This window comes from Pinus tabuliformis, chromosome X (assembly GCF_031772625.1).
Source record: "Pinus tabuliformis cultivar Carrire ecotype Pingquan chromosome X, CPIR1, whole genome shotgun sequence".
Taxonomy (NCBI): domain Eukaryota; kingdom Viridiplantae; phylum Streptophyta; class Pinopsida; order Pinales; family Pinaceae; genus Pinus; species Pinus tabuliformis.
The window spans coordinates 879,383,763-879,400,510 of NC_142308.1; positions in this window are offsets into that span (position 1 = coordinate 879,383,763).

Below are 16,748 nucleotides of genomic sequence, written 5' to 3' on the forward strand. Positions count from 1 at the left end.
GTGCCTTTGCTGATGTGGACCTGCTCAGCCTTGTCCACTCTGCTTTGTAATCTTTTCTCTCTGGCTGTCAACATGGGTGTGTCATCCTTCTCTTTGGCACCCTTTTTCTCTTGTTTCTTCTCTTGCTTTTTCTTCTGCCCCGTGGTCGTGGTCTTCTGGCCTTTTTCTTTCTTCCCTGCGGGCACTGACTCCTTCTCCTCACTGCTAGATGAACCGAGCTCTTCGGTCAACATCTTTATATCACCATCCTTGGTCAAATTTCTGAAGGCTTCCCATGAGAGAGGAACCTTGTATGTGTGGAGCGCATCCTCCACGAGGAGTTTAATGAGTCCATGGTGGGCTACCTGGTCTGGTGTGCCTTCTTTTAACTTGGTGGCACATTCAATCATAGACTATAGTAGAAAGTAGGGGATACTCAGTTTGTTTTCTACAGGTAGGTCCATCTGGTGCCTTAATTCCGTGAGTAACCGAAAATGGTACGCATATACAATGCTAAAACGACCTTCGCAGGTGATGTACTTCATAATCTGGAGGCTAACTTCACTCCACAGTGGCAGTAAGCTGGTTCTACGAACCCCATTTTTATCTTCTGAGAATTCCTCCTCTGGTGGAAAGAATTCTTTCTTAGCCTTCTGGCCCAGTTTCCTTTCTTCTTTATCCCATGGTAATCCCATTGGGAGCTCAGTAACTCGGCTGACGAATTGTGGGGTGAGTCTGAGACACAAACCCCTGAAGTTAACGGTGGCCAATGTTTTGGGTTTCGGCTTCAGAGCTTGCAAAAACTCCTCTGCCACCTCATCGTCATAGCCCTGCAACTTGTCGCAGAATGACATCCATTGCACTTGCGTGAACAACTCCACCACCTCAGGATTTTCTCTTAGCTTGGTTGAGTCGGTTGGTTCCCTTCTGATGAACCCACCCAGCATGGTGAAAAACTGTTGTGTTAGCTGGAGGTGGCGAGTGCGGAAGAAAATTGGCCTACTGGGACAGAGCGTAGAATTACGCCTCTGTCACGCATACAATTCACGAAAACTTATCTCCCGATGACCTTAACACGGCTTAATTATACTCACATCCTGTAGGACGACAATTCATGCAAACGGCAGACAATACTTGCAATTTTTTTTACGACCAGACTGTAGACGTCGACTCTGCCACCCTCAAAACCAATTGCGTGGAAGGTTCAGGCTTACCTTTTTAATCCGCCACCTTTTGACGTGAGGAACCCAATTTCCTATAGAAACAGCTTTCCTGTAGAAGCAGCGCACGAATTCTGGAGGATACTGCAGTGGGTCTGCGCTCTCTGTGCTGCTTAACAGGCGTTCGAACGGCTGAAGACTTGGAGTGTCGAGCTTCAGAGGAATCCGGATGCTCACTCGACTTTCAAACGGCGAATGATAAATGCATGGGGTGGCAATCTAGCCGATTAGATTTGAATCCGGCGGAATTCGTGGCGCGGGGGTGAGCTGTCCCTGCCGGACCGTTGGACGACGTCACTCCATCATTCTTCTGCAAGTTCCCTTATTGCCGCATCATTCCCCGCAAATCCTCCGCCGTCATTTCTGTTACAACTCGTTTCTCCCCGACTGGATGGCTCTCACGTGTGCACTGCCCGTTCCTTTTGCCACGACCACCATTTACCATCCGACTAGACCATCTGAATGGTCGACGTGGCCAGTCGATTGGCCATACAACCGCTCAACCCATTCACTTCACACTTGCAAACATTTTCAAAGTAAAATTCATGCAATTCGACGGAAGAAAGGGTGGAGGCACTTACCTGTGCGGCCGCGACACGATTTTTCAGGCTCTTGGACGACGATGAGTAGATTTGTTTGCTGCTGGTGGATTGCACAGGCCCGGAGGTTCCTCTTCACAGGCCACTGACAATTTTCTTATGATTCGGCTGCATGTGCCTGCGTTATCCTTGCATGTTGCAGGCGATGGAATGGTGTACACTCTAGTTGGCTTAACTGCTACGGGACTCCTGCAGGATGTCCTGTAGCAGTTTTTCCTCCTCGGGTGCATGCTGCACGACGAAGACAGTGGCCTCACGATCACACTCACAGAGCTCATGGATAGCTGGGATGGGTATGGCATGGCATCTCAGCATCTTTTTCATTTAAAAATTGCTTTCTCTTGATAACTCAATGATCTGCTTTGATGGTGCAGGTATCTTCATTGCATGTCAACAGGGGTGGTAGAAAGAGGTGACAGCAGTGTGTGAGGGAGAAAATGGTAGCTTGCATGCATCCATACCAGACCTTGGTCGTTAGATCTCCTCATATAATCAGTTCTGGGCTGTCCCAAACTTCTACAGGAAGTTTCCTGTAGAAATACAGAACTTCCTGTAGAGAGTCTGTAACTTCCTATAGAAAGTCTGTAACTTCCTGTAGAAGACTAAGTTGTGATGAAATCGTGCCCATACCTTGGAGAAGATGAGTATTCTTGGAGGAGGTGCTGGTGAGGTCTCCTGGCAGCATGATAAGGATCCTTGACTTTGAGTTGAGAGACCTCCTCTCCTTCATAGAACACCTGCAACCTGCATGCATTTCCACATTATAAACTTGCTGTCCCTGTCTTTTTTGCTTATTGTTTTTTCTTTCTTTGCTCTTCTTTTTTTTTTTTTTTTTTTTTTTTTGAAAGATAGCAGGGGCGCCTCAATGAGGTTTTCACCCTTGCCATCTGCCTTAAGCACCTCAGAGAGGTTTTCACTCAAGGATCTTTTTTCAAATCTTTTTTTTTTTTTTTGAAAGACAATAAGGGCGCCTCAATGAGGTTTTCACCCCTACCACCTGCCTTGGGAGCCTCAGAAAGGTTTTCACCCAAGGATCTTTATTATTATTATTATTATTTTTTATTTTTTATTTTTAGATCTTTCAGGGTATGCCCAAAGCAAAGGCAGAACCCTTCTCTATGACCAGCACTGACTTCTCCACAGTTTTGATGAACTCTTTTCTCGAGAGAGGTTTCCTGTAGATCTTCAGTCGATGACCATTGACAAGCATGGGGATGGCCTCCTCATCAATGGTCTGAATAAGAACAGATCCATTGTCATGACATTTTTCCACTGCATATGGTCCCAGCCATCTGGTTCTCAGCTTCCCCTTGAAATCTTTGTGCCTGGAGTCATACAACAGTGCCCAATCTCCTGGCTGGAATTGCTTGTCATTGAGGTGTTGGTCATGCCACACCTTTCTATGAAGTTGAACCACTTCTGAGTGAAGGAGGGCCTGCATTCGGTGCTCGTCCAGTCCATTCAGCTGCAATAACCTTTCTTGGTGTGCATGGCTGAGATCTAGGTCCAGCTGAGCTGCCATCCTCAAAGTGTTGTATTCAAATTCAATGGACAGCAAAGCTTTCTTCCCATAGACCAACTCATAAGGTGTGAAGCCGGTTGTGGTCTTCCAGGTGGTGTTGTAAGCCCATGTGGCCTCAACCAGGCGATCTGCCCAATCTTTCCTACTGCTGCTCACCACCTTAGTCAAAATCCCTTCCAATGCTCTGTTGGTGACTTCCACTTGCCCATTTGCCTGTGGATGATAGGGGGTGGAAGTCCTATGCTTGATTTTGTGATGAGCTAGTAGGTCTTCAATTAAGTTGGATGTGAACTGGCTTCCTTGATCGGTGACTAGCTCTCTTGGGTAGCCAAATTTGTAGAAGATGTTCTCTCTTAAGAACTCAGCCACCTTTTCTTCTATTGCTGCTTTGATTGCCTTAGTTTATGCCCACTTTGTCAGGTAGTCATTGCACACAATGATGTAAGACCTTTGCCTCGAAGGAGGGTTGATTGGACCCACAAAGTCCATACCCCACTTCTCAAATGGCTCAAGAGTCACTTGAGGTTGGAGAGGCATCTCATCCCTTTGATTCGGTTTCCCCATTCTTTGGCATCGGTCACATTGGCTGATATACCTTCTGACATCTTGATGAAGTGTGGGCCAATAGTAGCCTGCCTGCAGGATTTTGAAGGCAGTCCTCTTTGCTGCCAAATGTCCTCCACAAGGCCCATCATGACAGGTGAGGAGGATATCAAATACTTCCTCCTCCCTTACACAACGCCTTAAGATTTGATCAGGGCCAAGCTTGAACAGGTTACCCCCGATCCAAGTAAATGACGCACTTTTTCTGATGATTCTGCTCTTCTCTCTTGAAGATAGGTGCGGAGGGAACTGTGCTGAAACAAGGTAGTTCGCTATATCAGCAAACCATGGAGAGAGTACTGAGATAGCAAACAGATGTTCATCGGGCATCTGGTCATCCACTGTTCCATCCTCATCTGCAGACAAGTCCAATCTAGATAAAAAGTCAGCAACAACATTTTCTTTACCTAGTTTGTCAACAATGGTCAAATCAAATTGCTGCAACAAAAGTAACCATCTAATAATATGAGCATTCACATCTGGTTTATTCATTAAATATCTAATTGCAGCATGATCTGTATGTACAAAGGTTTGATAGCCAGTGATATAATGTCGGAACTTGTTCAGTACATGGACCACAGCCAGGAATTCTTTCTCGGTTACAGTGTAATTCAGTTCTGCTTTGGACAAGTTTTTGCTGACAAAGTAAATGGCATACGGAAGTTTTTGTTCAACTTGTCCTAAAGCTGCCCCTATGGCTTTGTTCGATGCATCAGTGTGGATGTGGAAAGGTAGGGCCCAGTTTGGACCTCTCAAGATTGGGGCAGACACCAACTTGTCCTTTAATTCATTCAAAGCCCTCTGACAATCGTCAGTCCATTTAAACTCCACATCTTTTGCCAACAAGCCAAACAATGGCGAGGCTAGCTTGCTGAAGTCTTTAATGAATCTCCTGTAATACCCTGCTAATCCTAAGAAACTCCGAACATCCCTTACCTTTTGGGGAGGTGGAACCTTCTTGATGAGAGCAATTTTGTTAGGATCCACTTGTAACCCTTGGCAAGAAATGGTATGGCCTAGCACGGTCCCTTCAGTCATCAAGAATTCACATTTTTCAGGACTAAGGGACAGGTTCATCTCAATGCATTTGGTTAGGACTTTTCCCAGGTTGGACAATGCTTCCTGGAAGTTGGACCCATAAGGAGTGAAGTCATCCATATAGATTTCCACCGCATCATGGACCAGCTCCGAGAAGATGCTCAAGACAGCTCTCTGGAAGGTAGCAGGAGCATTGCATAGCCCAAAGGGAAGAACTCGGTAGGCAAAGGTACCCCAAGGACAAGTGAAGGTGGTCTTATCTTGGTCTTCCGGGCTGATTTGGATCTGGTTGTACCCGCTAAACCCATCTAGGAAAGAGAAGAACTTCTTTCCTGCTAGTCCATCCAACACTTGATCTATGAAAGGTAGAGGGAAATGGTCTTTCTTGGTAGCTTTGTTCAGTTCTCGGTAGTCCACACAGATTCTCCACTTCCCATTTTTCTTGGGAACCAACACCAGAGGGGACACCCATTCGCTATCTGAGATGGGGTAAATGAATCCGGCATCCAATAGTTTTTGCAATTCTTCCTTGACAATGTCCTTAAGGGCTGGATTCATCCTCCTCTGGGGTTGCCTAACCGGTTTACAATCCTCTTTGATGTAGATGTGATGGGTACAAACCAAAGGATGGACTCCCTTCATCTCCTTATAGCTCCAAGCAAAATCATCTAGATGACTGGCCAACAGGCTACACAGCTCCTTTTCGTGAGAAGGAGATAGGGAGGAGCTGATCTTTAACGTCCTCTCAGGGCCGAACTCCACATTTTTGATTCTGGGAGTGACAGGGTTAGTTGCACAAAGGTCCACTAAGGTGCTGGCTTGGGCATCCTCCACCAATTTCTCTAAGGATAGTGCACTGGGAGGTGGATTCTGGATCAAGGTCTCAATCAAGTCATCCTCGGTTGGGGGGTCTCTTCTAGTGGTGTCTAGGGTGCACACAGGTGCTGAGTACACCTCATCCTCTTCTCCTTCCTCCAACCAAAGTGGTAAGTCATGCTCTAAGGAGGGTTGGGCAGGAGGGTATAGGACTAGCTGCTTGGACATAGGACCATTTTTGATGGTCATGTTTCCTGCACGGCAACTTATGTAAGCATCTGCAGTGGCTAACCAAGGCCTTCCCAAAATAAGAGGATATCCAGTAAGCTTTGCCTTTGGTTGCAGAACCAAGAAATCTGCAGGGTATTCCCAAGAGTCGACAGAGACCAAGACATCCTCCACAATCCCTTCGGGAGTCACGGTGGAGCGATCTGCTAGTTGCAGGACTGTCGAGGTCTTCCTCAGGGAACCCTGAAGATTGAGTTTGAGCATGGTATCCCTGGTCATCACATTAATGGCAGCCCCCAGATCAATCAAGGTGTGAGGTATGATGGTGCCATTGATGTGGACATCTACTACAGGACTCCCAGGATCTAGGTACTTTGGGCAGATGACTTGTCCTAACATAAGGTCAGACAGTTGTCCTAAGACATTGATGGTTGAAGCATCCCTCTTTCGCCTGCCTGGGTGTTTGAAACACTTTTCCTTAACCAGTTTGTTGTATATTGGCACATCCTTGATGGCTTGGAGAAGTGGTATTTTCACACACAACTGCTTGAGCTCTCCCAGAAGCTCATCCTCCTCTGGGTTGGGTTGTGTGGTGGCTGTTAGTCTCTCAGGAAAGGGCGGAATAGCCTTTGGTTCACTTTCCTGTTTGTCTTCCTCGTCCTCTGGGGGAGGAGGTTGGCGATCCGGAAGAGTCTTTCCAGATCGAAGATTGATCTCCTGGATCTCCACAGCATAGGTAGGGCATGATGTTTCCCAGTGTATACCTGCTGGGCCTGTCTGTTGTTGGGGTTCGGGTTCGGTTGAGCAGGCATTTGAGGTTGCCTTGGAGGAGCAGGAGGTAATGGTTGAGGTTGAACTGGTGGTGGAGGCAAAATGGCGGGAGGAGTGTTGTACTGGGGCCTCCACCCCGATTGAGCTGCATTCCACTGAGGCTGTGGCTGGGCATGTGAGTGATATGAATGAGTAGTGGGTTGAGGATGGTACTGAGGTGGATAAGACCATGGAGGAGGCACAGACCAGGAAGGATGAGCAGGGGGACCCCAGGAAGGCATAGGAGTAGATTGGTTGGGGCTGTAATAAGCTTGGGGTGCCCCTTGCATCCCCTGCTGGTAAGGTCTAGGTCCCTGTGGCCTCCTTTGGTTGAGGAAATAGAGAGGTTTAGTGGGGGCTTCTGTCCCTTGGCACATGGCTTTAAGCCAAGGTAAGTTTGGACATTGATTTGTGGGATGGTCCTCCTCACAAACGAAACATACCTCAACCGAATGTAATGGGAATTCGTTCTTAGGGTGTCTCCTTGTACATCTAGGGCGGAAGATAGCCAAGGCCCTCTCAGCTTCTTCCTTCTTCTGCTGGATCCTGAATGTATCAAGTTGCATGGCAATGGTCTGTCTCACCTCACTTTTGAGATCCTCTAATTGATTTGCAAACTCATGTTTGGAGAAAGGAATACCAGCTGAGAGGAGGTTTCCTCTACCTCGTTTCCGGGCTGCCCTAGAGTGGTTTCTAAACACAGTCTTTATGTCCTCATAAGGCAGTTGGTAAATATCTCCTCCAGCTAACATGTGAAGGGTATCTAAGAGGTCTTCAGGGACTCCTCAGAGCAGGACAAACTTGAGGGATTCAGGGTCAAGTGTGCACCTGGCCCGTTTATAGCTAAGTTGGAACCTTTCCTCATAATCCTCTAAGGACTCATCATTTCCCATGGTCATCCGAAAGATTTCTCCCTTGGTTTCCTTGGACCTACAGTAGTCCCGGTACTTGGTATTGAAAGCTTGCTGCATCTGAGCCCAAGTGGTGATACTGTTCCCAGGTAAGCCCATGAACCAGCGTAATGTTGCATCCTTAAGAGTTGAAGGGAAGAGTTTCAGGTTCTGCTCATCTGCAGTATAGTCATAGGTTCGACAAAAGACAGTAAACTCAAACAGGAAGGTATTAGGATCTTCAGTAGTCAGTCCATGGAAGTGAGGTAAAGCAGAGGGGCTAATGTTCTTCATTTTCATGTCTCCATTGGTCTCTCGGATGGGGAAGGCACCTTCTATTCTCTCATCTTCTCCTCTATTGTCAACCATAGCTTCAGATAGGATGGTCTCTAATTCTTCTTCTGCTATAGGATCTTCGTATATCTCAAGAGGTTCACCTATAGGTTCTTCTGGATTACTGTCACCGAAGAAGAGAGAAGGGTGACTCAGTGATGTGGTGGGGGTGTTGGGTAAGAATTTGCCTGTTTTATCTCGATTCCTACGAGGCATGAAATGGAAAGACTTTTTTGATTGCTTTTGTTTTTTCTGGTACCTGCAAAAACTGAAACAGATTGATCTACAACTAACTATCTTGCTGAAGTGAAAATGCAGAATTGAAATGAAAGCAGGAAAGAACTAATCTACTTTGCTCAAATGGAATTGCAGGAATGGAAATGCTAGTCTACGCTTGCAGAATTGAAATGCTAATCTATGCTTGCAAAATTGAAATTGCGGAATTGAAGTGTTAATCTATGAAAGCAGGAAATGTCTATGCTACTTTTGCAGAATGGAAATGAAATAAACTTCTTGGCAAAAGGCGAGAGTAGGAAAATAGAAGAAAAGCAACAATTACTAATACTCTGACGCTTCCCCGGCAACGGCGCCAAAAAGATGGTGGGCTCCAGTATTGTAGCAATAATGCTACAACTCCTGGAGCTTCCTTCTCTAATTTTATCAACCCGGTAGTTCGTAACAAACTTGGAAGCGACGGTGCTGTATGCACAAGTACTAGCTCTTGTCTCAGCTGTCACTTGGTCAGCTGGCACAAGTCCGCTAGGGCTCAAGCCAACTTCTACATGTTCTCAGAAGAAGCTTTTTAAGTGATGAACGAAAGCTATCTCAAAGGAAATTAACCTACTTTGCAAGAATGAACTGAAAGCCAACAAAACATGGAAACCCTAGTAAACCCTAATTTGACCAGCTTAATCCTTACGATGCAATGGTGGGAATGCAACTTCTAAAAGTGATGCCATTACTTCTATTGAGATGAGATGCATGGGTCTAAACTACTTTCATCTGAAGAGAACATGTTTTTGTACTTTTGCTCAAGTGGTTGGAGTTATTATGACTGTGCTTCTTACTGGGTCTTGACTGTGCAGGGGTAGATCAAGGGGAGGAAGGCTTGGAAAAGGTCAAGAGGACTTCTGAGAGGGTCCAAGGGATCCCTAACATCATTCCTCAGAAGTTCACAAAGTTCAGATGCCTGGCAATCGTGTTTGCAAGTTTCTACAGGATGTCTGCATGGGATTCTACAGGAAGTTCAGGATTTCTACAGGAAGTCTGCTAATTTCTACAGGATGTTCTGCAATCGGAGTTTTGGGTGATGGATGAGTGAATGAGCTGTATGGGTGGATAGGGAGGATGAGAGGGGAGCTTGTGATGGCTTATGGACAGAGAGATGAGATGGAGAGGGGGTGTGCAAAGCTGGTTGGTCGATAGGAGGGTAGAGGCAATGGAAGGCCGAAAAGATAAAACAACATGGATAATAGAAGAGTTGGGAGGCAAATGATCTAGCTGGGAGATAAGTAGATGGCTTGGGTACGGCTTAGAAGGATAAGGAAATGATGGAGTGGTGCTGCGCAGTGTAAATGAAACAAATCACCTCTGTCTTGCGTATAACCGAAATGTCATCAACCTACTCTAATTGTTTTATTAGAAACCAAAGAACAGCAATGTAGTTTAAAGGGAAATCGTGCATGGTGCTGAAACAAAGAGTTATTCCACAAGATCTAAATGCATGGACATTTCTACAACCGAAAACATTACCTCAAGACTTGCATGAATATGTAAAACAATGTTTTTGGTAGTTGGCACGGTCTGCACTTCCGGTCCCCAAACAGAGGTGAAAGTGAGTGTGCATTCAACCTTTTTTGGAACTCTGATTAACTACAATCCTCTTACTCTAATCTAAACTATTGAAGCAATTATGTTCATAACACTAACCTATGTAACCACACCAAGAAATCCGAATCAGCAAACTGTGTTTCCAAGTGCATATAAAGGACAAGAAATATAATGCTGCAAGAAAGAAAGGTAACAATACAAAGAAAGGAGGCCTATTGCTCTCAGGTTGGGCCCAACCCTGAGAGCTATAGCTCCTCTAAGAACTCAGAACTGAATTCGAATCTGTCTACCTTTTATTAAAAGATCATAGTCAAAAGTCTAACAACATGCCAAAAATGGCTTACAAAAAGAAAAACAGAGCTATAGCTCGTAATTCAGAATCTGCAACAAAGGTTCAAAAGTTCCCATCGAAGGCTACAGCCTCAATATTTATACATTATGAGGGCCAAGCTGGCCTCCTAAATTAGTGGGGCTTGGCTGACCAACTAAAAGTAAACTGTTGTTCCCTTAGAATCCGTTGGCTGCCTTCTAGCTCGGTGGTGATAGTTGTTGGAGCTCGGAGTTGGGGTGGAGATCACGAGGAAGGTCATTCAAGGCTGTGGACAACCTTCCTACAAAACCGCAATGCCACCTTGGCTGTCTCCTTGCCTTCATCTGCGTGGTTTTGCTCCATTTAATGTCAAAAAAACCTGAAATAAACATGTATTAGCCACCTAGGCATAGTGACTGCCCTCCTTCCTACAAATAACATGAATATACTAAGAAATGATGCATAAGTGATGAAAAATGAAGGGTTGAGCAAGGTAAGTAGGCCAAATGAGCCCAAAATGTTATCAAAATTTGGGGCTCATCAGTTGACACCGCAAGAATTGGAAGAAAAAGAGCAAAATGGATTTGTTACAGTTGTGATAGCAAATACACTAAAGGTCATAAGTGTGCCCAGAAGAAATTATTTTACACAGACTATCAAGAGGAGGAATAAAAGGAACAAGAAACGTCAAAAGAAGAGGATATACACCAGGAACAAACCCTAGAAAAAAAAGAAATGCATCTGACCATATCTTGTAATGCATTGGTTGGAATTACCACTCCTCAAACTATCAAGATAGAAGGGCATATCAAGAAGAAAAAGGTAATAGTGTTGATTGATTCGGAAGTACCCATAATTTTATTCATTGTAAGATAGCCAAGGAATTGAATTGCTTCCTATATCCAGCACCAAAGTTTCAAGTGATGGTTGCAAGTGGAGGAACCATAAATTGCTCAGGTTAGTGCCATAATATCAAGCTATCCATGGGATAATATGTATTGAATAGCCCAATGCTTTCCATTCCAATGGGTGGTGCTGATGTTGTACTAGGATTCTAATGGCTACAATCCTCAGGTACAATAGCTTTTAATTTTCAATAACTTTTCACGAAATTCTCTTCAGAAGGAAAGGAATTTGAATTAAGGGGTATCGTAGGGAAACCGGGAAAGATAATCAGCTCTAACGAAATGATAAAGCTTCTAAAGAAAGAACAACAAGGCATAATTTCACAATCATGTTCACTAGAGGTTCCCACATCGAAATCATTCATTTCTCTAGATCTCCAAAAAGTCTTGGACAATCATTCCAAGGTATTTGAGACTCCCAAACGCCTCCCACCTATTCCTGATCATGATTATGCTATTAATTTGATTCCAGGAAGTGTTGATCCAAACATCAGGCCTTATAGATATCCCTATGTCTAAAAGATTGAAATTGAATGTATGGTTGCAGAAATGCTAGAGGCTGGTAAAATTCAACCTAGTCAAAGTTCTTTCTTTGCTCTAGTAGTATTGGTTCACAAGAAGGATGGATCATGGTGCATGTGTCCAGATTATAAGGGGCTCAACAAGCTCACTATTAAAGATAAATTTCCCATTCCCGTGATTGACGAATTATAGGATGAATTGCATGGATCAATTTACTTCACCAAGTTGGATCTTCGTTCAAGATATCATCAAATCATAATGAAGACTGAAGACATTCCAAAAACAACATTTAGAACTCATGAGGGACATTATGAATTTTTGGTCATGCCTTTTGGCCTTACTAATGCACCTTCTACATTTCAAGGTTTGATGAATTACATTTTCAAACCCTTACTTAGAAAATTTGTGTTAGTATGTTTTGATGATATACTAATCTATAGCAAGTCTTGGAAGGATCATGTCCAACATGTTGACATGGTGCTCAAACTATTGGAGGAGAAACAATTATATGCAAAAATCTCCAAACGTTTATTTGGAGAACAAGAGGTGGAATATTTGGGTCATATTGTATCTCATGAAGGTGTTAAGGTAGACCCTAGCAAAATAAAACCATTAAGGAATGGAAAATCCCCACATCCATAAAGCATCTACGAGGATTTCTCGGGTTGACAGGGTATTATCGCAAGTTTGTTAACAATTATAAGAGAATAGCAGCACCTCTAACAACATTATTGAAGAGATGTACACACGGGGCTGGGACGGGAGCTCTGGAGATTACGGCTAGGGTTCTGCATCATGCTCAGACGGCGCAGACTGATCTGCGCAGACAACCAACAAGGACCTGACTATCCGAGCAGGCTTTTCAAAACAGAGGTGTAAGAGGGCGCAGGGCACATGGGCGACCCCCAGGGGGGGGCCTCGGCAACCTCCCCCAGCGTACACGAAGTACAGCACCACAACGAGAGAACAATACGGTTTGGATCGATCCATGAGAATGTCATCAATCAAGATATTCTGCGCCAGAATGAGCGCAAAGGAAAAGAAAATCTGGAAGCTAGGGTAAATGGAGAGAATGTGAAGCCAACCCAAACAGAGGGTACCCAGAGGGTCTCTTCAACCACCTGCAAACCAATAGCTACAGATCGACCCAGAATCGAACTGCCGGGGGAAAAAATAGAAGCAAGAATCCAATACATGACGGATCATGCACTCATTGGGAAGTTCATAGGGTTTTGGCCGACGGAAAAAGCCCTCTACAGTTGGATTGCAGCGAAATGGAAACCTAAGGGAGATGTGACTCTGCAGTTAGGCCCAAAAGGATTCTTCACAGCAATCTTTTTTTGTCTGGAAGACAAATATAGAATCCTGGTGGAGGGTCCTTATTTCTTCAATTCAGCCGGCCTATACTTGCGGGATTGGGCTCCCAGATTCAACCCGGATCAGGAGGATCTCACATGGGCACCAGTCTGGATAAGACTTTACTCATTACCAGATGAATACTGGGATGAGGACATTCTGAAAAACATTGGAAATGGTTTGGGGGAATACATAAGAACTGCTGAAGATACGAAACTACGAAGATATACATCCTACGCCCGCATATGCGTCTTCATGCGCCTAGACAAGGCCCTGCCGGAATCGGTAAGTCTCTCTCACCGTGACTATGAGTGGATCCAGCCTTTAGACTATGAACATGTTCCGTTTCGCTGCCGTAAATGTCATGCCATAGGGCATCTATTTAGAGATTGCCCCCTGAATGTTCAAGCTAAAGCCCCCTCCCCCTCTGATTCTCAGTCCAATGATGGCTTCACCAAAGCCCCCACCCGCAAGCGAGCGCATAAAAAACCACCCACAGGGAAGAAACCCAAACAGAATACGGCCTCTGACCATGCAGTCAGGAACAGCTTTGGAATCCTGGCTCATATCTCGGACGAGCATACCACCTCATCTCCTCCAAGTGCTGACCACCCCTCTTCCTCTTCACAGCCACCTCCCGAAGCCCCTCCATCCAAAACCCCTCCCTCTAAAGATCCCCCAGCCCACAACTTGGAGAGCAAAGAGAAGCAGCGGGACAAAGATAATGAAATGGAGGTTGATGGATCCTCAGGCCCCGTCCAGGCTCCAGATATTCCCACGGAAGAAGACAATCAGGTGCAACAAATGGAGGAAGAGCCGGAAAGTATAGATCTACATGGATTAGACATTCTCGAACTAGAAGCAGCATGCAAGAGGAAAGCATATGAAAGCATCCCAGAACTACAGTTGGACAAACTGGAAATGGTCATTTCCAGGGCCTATTATCAAAATCAGCTTGGCATCCAGCCAGGAAGTCACTGGGATTTAAGCCAAACCCCAAAAGATTCCAAAAAAAGGGGAAGAAGAACAGACCTCCAAAGAACAATAGTGCTCGGGAAGATTCTGGTAGACTCTGGTAGGTATGCTAAGCTTACGAAGTACTACAAGCCCTCCACCAATAGTGACTCATGAAGCTCATTTCATGGAACCTCAGGGGGCTCAATGGCCCAGGAAAACTCAGAATGCTTAAAAATATGGTAAAAATGGAAAAGCCACAAATATGTTTTTTCCAAGAAACAAAATGTAATAGTACAACTCTAGAAAGAATCCTCTCTAAAGCCTGGCCAGGATGTCAATCAGTTGCTGTAGATGCATCTGGCGCTTCAGGGGGATTAGCCATTGCATGGAACTCTCAAGCACTTACTCTGTCGGACTTTCATGCTTCACACAATCTAATACAGGCTACCTTCCACATAGTTGGCACAAATATTCATGGGAATCTCTCGAATGTATACTTCCCTCAGGAAGCAAAGGAAAAGATTGCTCTCCTCCATACCTTAGAAGCCCTTAACGCCAATCGCAGGCACCCACTATGGATAGCTGGAGGGGATTACAACATGATCACAAAATTAGAGGAGAAGATTGGAGGCAGAAACAAGTTGGAACAGGAAAACACCTACTTCAAAAACTTTATTCAGAATGCATCCTTGATAGACTTACAGTTCTGCAATGGCACTTTTACGTGGAGTAATCGCAGAGCAGGCCTACATCAAATAGCCTCCAAGCTGGATCGCTTTCTCATATCAGATAACTCGATCCACTTGGGGGGGGATTTCTCGGCGGCCATTCTACCACACTCTGGCTCTGATCATTGGCCGGTAGCCCTTCAATGGCAACGTCCAGGCAATAACACTCGAAGACCTTTTCGCTTTGAGGAGTTTTGGTTCACTCATCCCTCTCTTAGAGACTTCGTTAACTCCACATGGACATCCTTCAGCCCTCCAGAAGGATCCAAGATGTTTCAGTTTCAACAGAAACTCAAACATCTAAAGCTCTGCCTCAAGAGATGGAACAGAGAGACCTTTGGAAACATCTTCAAGGCGCAAAATGATCTTCAAAAAACCCTGGAGGAACTGCAAAGAGAAATAAGTACATGCGGACACACAGAGAGAACCCTCGAACAGGAGCAGAGCATCCATAATCAGCTTGAAGAAAGAAGAAAGCAGGAGGAGATATACTGGAAACAGAAATCAAGAATCAGATGGCTAAAAGAGGGAGAAAGAAATACCAAATTCTTCCATAGAACAACAGTGCAACGCAGAATGGGCAATAATATCCCTTACATTCAAAAATCAGGAGGAGAAAAGGTGGAGCAACATGAGGAAATTGAGAAGGTACTCCTCGAACACTTTAAGCAGGTCCACCAAGAACCTGACATCAACAGGCATCCGGCAATTGAAAGAATCACCCGCAATATACCAAAATTAATCACAGCGGAGCATAATGAACTCCTCCTCAGCCCTATTCAAATGCAGGAAGTGGACAATGCAATGACTCAGCTAAAAGATGGAAAAGCTCCCGGCCCGGATGGATTTACCACTACTTTCTTTCACAAGTTCTGGGATTTAATAAAGCCGGAAGTCTGGGAGGTGGTGGAGGAGTCGAGAGTTTCTCATTGGCTGCTTCCCTCGCTCAACACTACCTTCATAGCCCTGATTCCAAAAGAAGAGGACGCGCTCAAACCGGACAAATTCCGGCCAATAGCACTTTGCAATGTTATATACAAAGTCATTTCTAAAGTCATTGCAAACAGGCTAAAGCCCCTCCTGCCCATGCTCATCTCCCCGGAACAATCAGGTTACGTGGAAGGAAGACAGATTTTGGACGGAATCATCCACACGCATGAGATCACCCACACTCTCAAGCATTCAAAGCAGGCAGGTATGCTCCTTAAACTTGATCTTTCCAAGGCTTTTGACAAACTCAGTTGGAATTATATTCAGCAAATGTTATCTGCTTTTGGATTCAGCCCCACTTGGATTCGATGGGTCATGAGCCTTATCTCCTCCACTAGCTTCTCCATCTTAGTAAATGGGATCCCCTCTCGCCCTTTCTCCCCCTCCCGGGGTATCAGGCAAGGTGACCCCCTCTCCCCCTTCCTCTTTGTTTTGATGGCTGAGGGCTTGGGACGTCACATTAAGAATGCCCTCCACACGCACCAGCTTAAGGGTATCTCCATTCACCACCTGCCAGCTACTTCCCATCAGCAATTTGTTGATGACACGATGCTTTTCGGGTACCCATCTGTTCAAGAAGCCTCCATATTTAAAGCAGTGCTAAATGATTTTACCGAAGCCTCAGGAACCAGCATCAACTGCTCCAAATCGCAGATCTTCTTCTTCAACACCCCCCCTGTAGTCAAGTCGGCCATAGTCCGCATTCTGGGATTCCCCATGGCCACCCTCCCCTCTAAGTATCTTGGTGCCCCACTCACTGCCTCAGCCATCAACCACTCCTCTTGGCGCAATTTAATTGAAAAACTTGAATCTCGTCTCAATCAATGGACTCATAGAACTTTGAACCTAGTCAGCCGGGCGGTACTTATTAAAGCCATTCTTCAAGCAATGCCGCTGTACCTTTTCTCCATCCTGGCAGCGCCAAAATGGGTCCTAAAAAGACTAAGGAAAATTCAGAGAGATTTCCTTTGGGGAAGCAATGCAACCAACCGCAAATGGGCTCTGGTAAAATGGAGCACAGTATGCAAGCCGAAGGAAAAAGGAGGAATTGGTCTAAGAGATCCAGAGCATAGCAACGCCATCATGGGAGCCAAGATCTGGTGGCAGTGGCT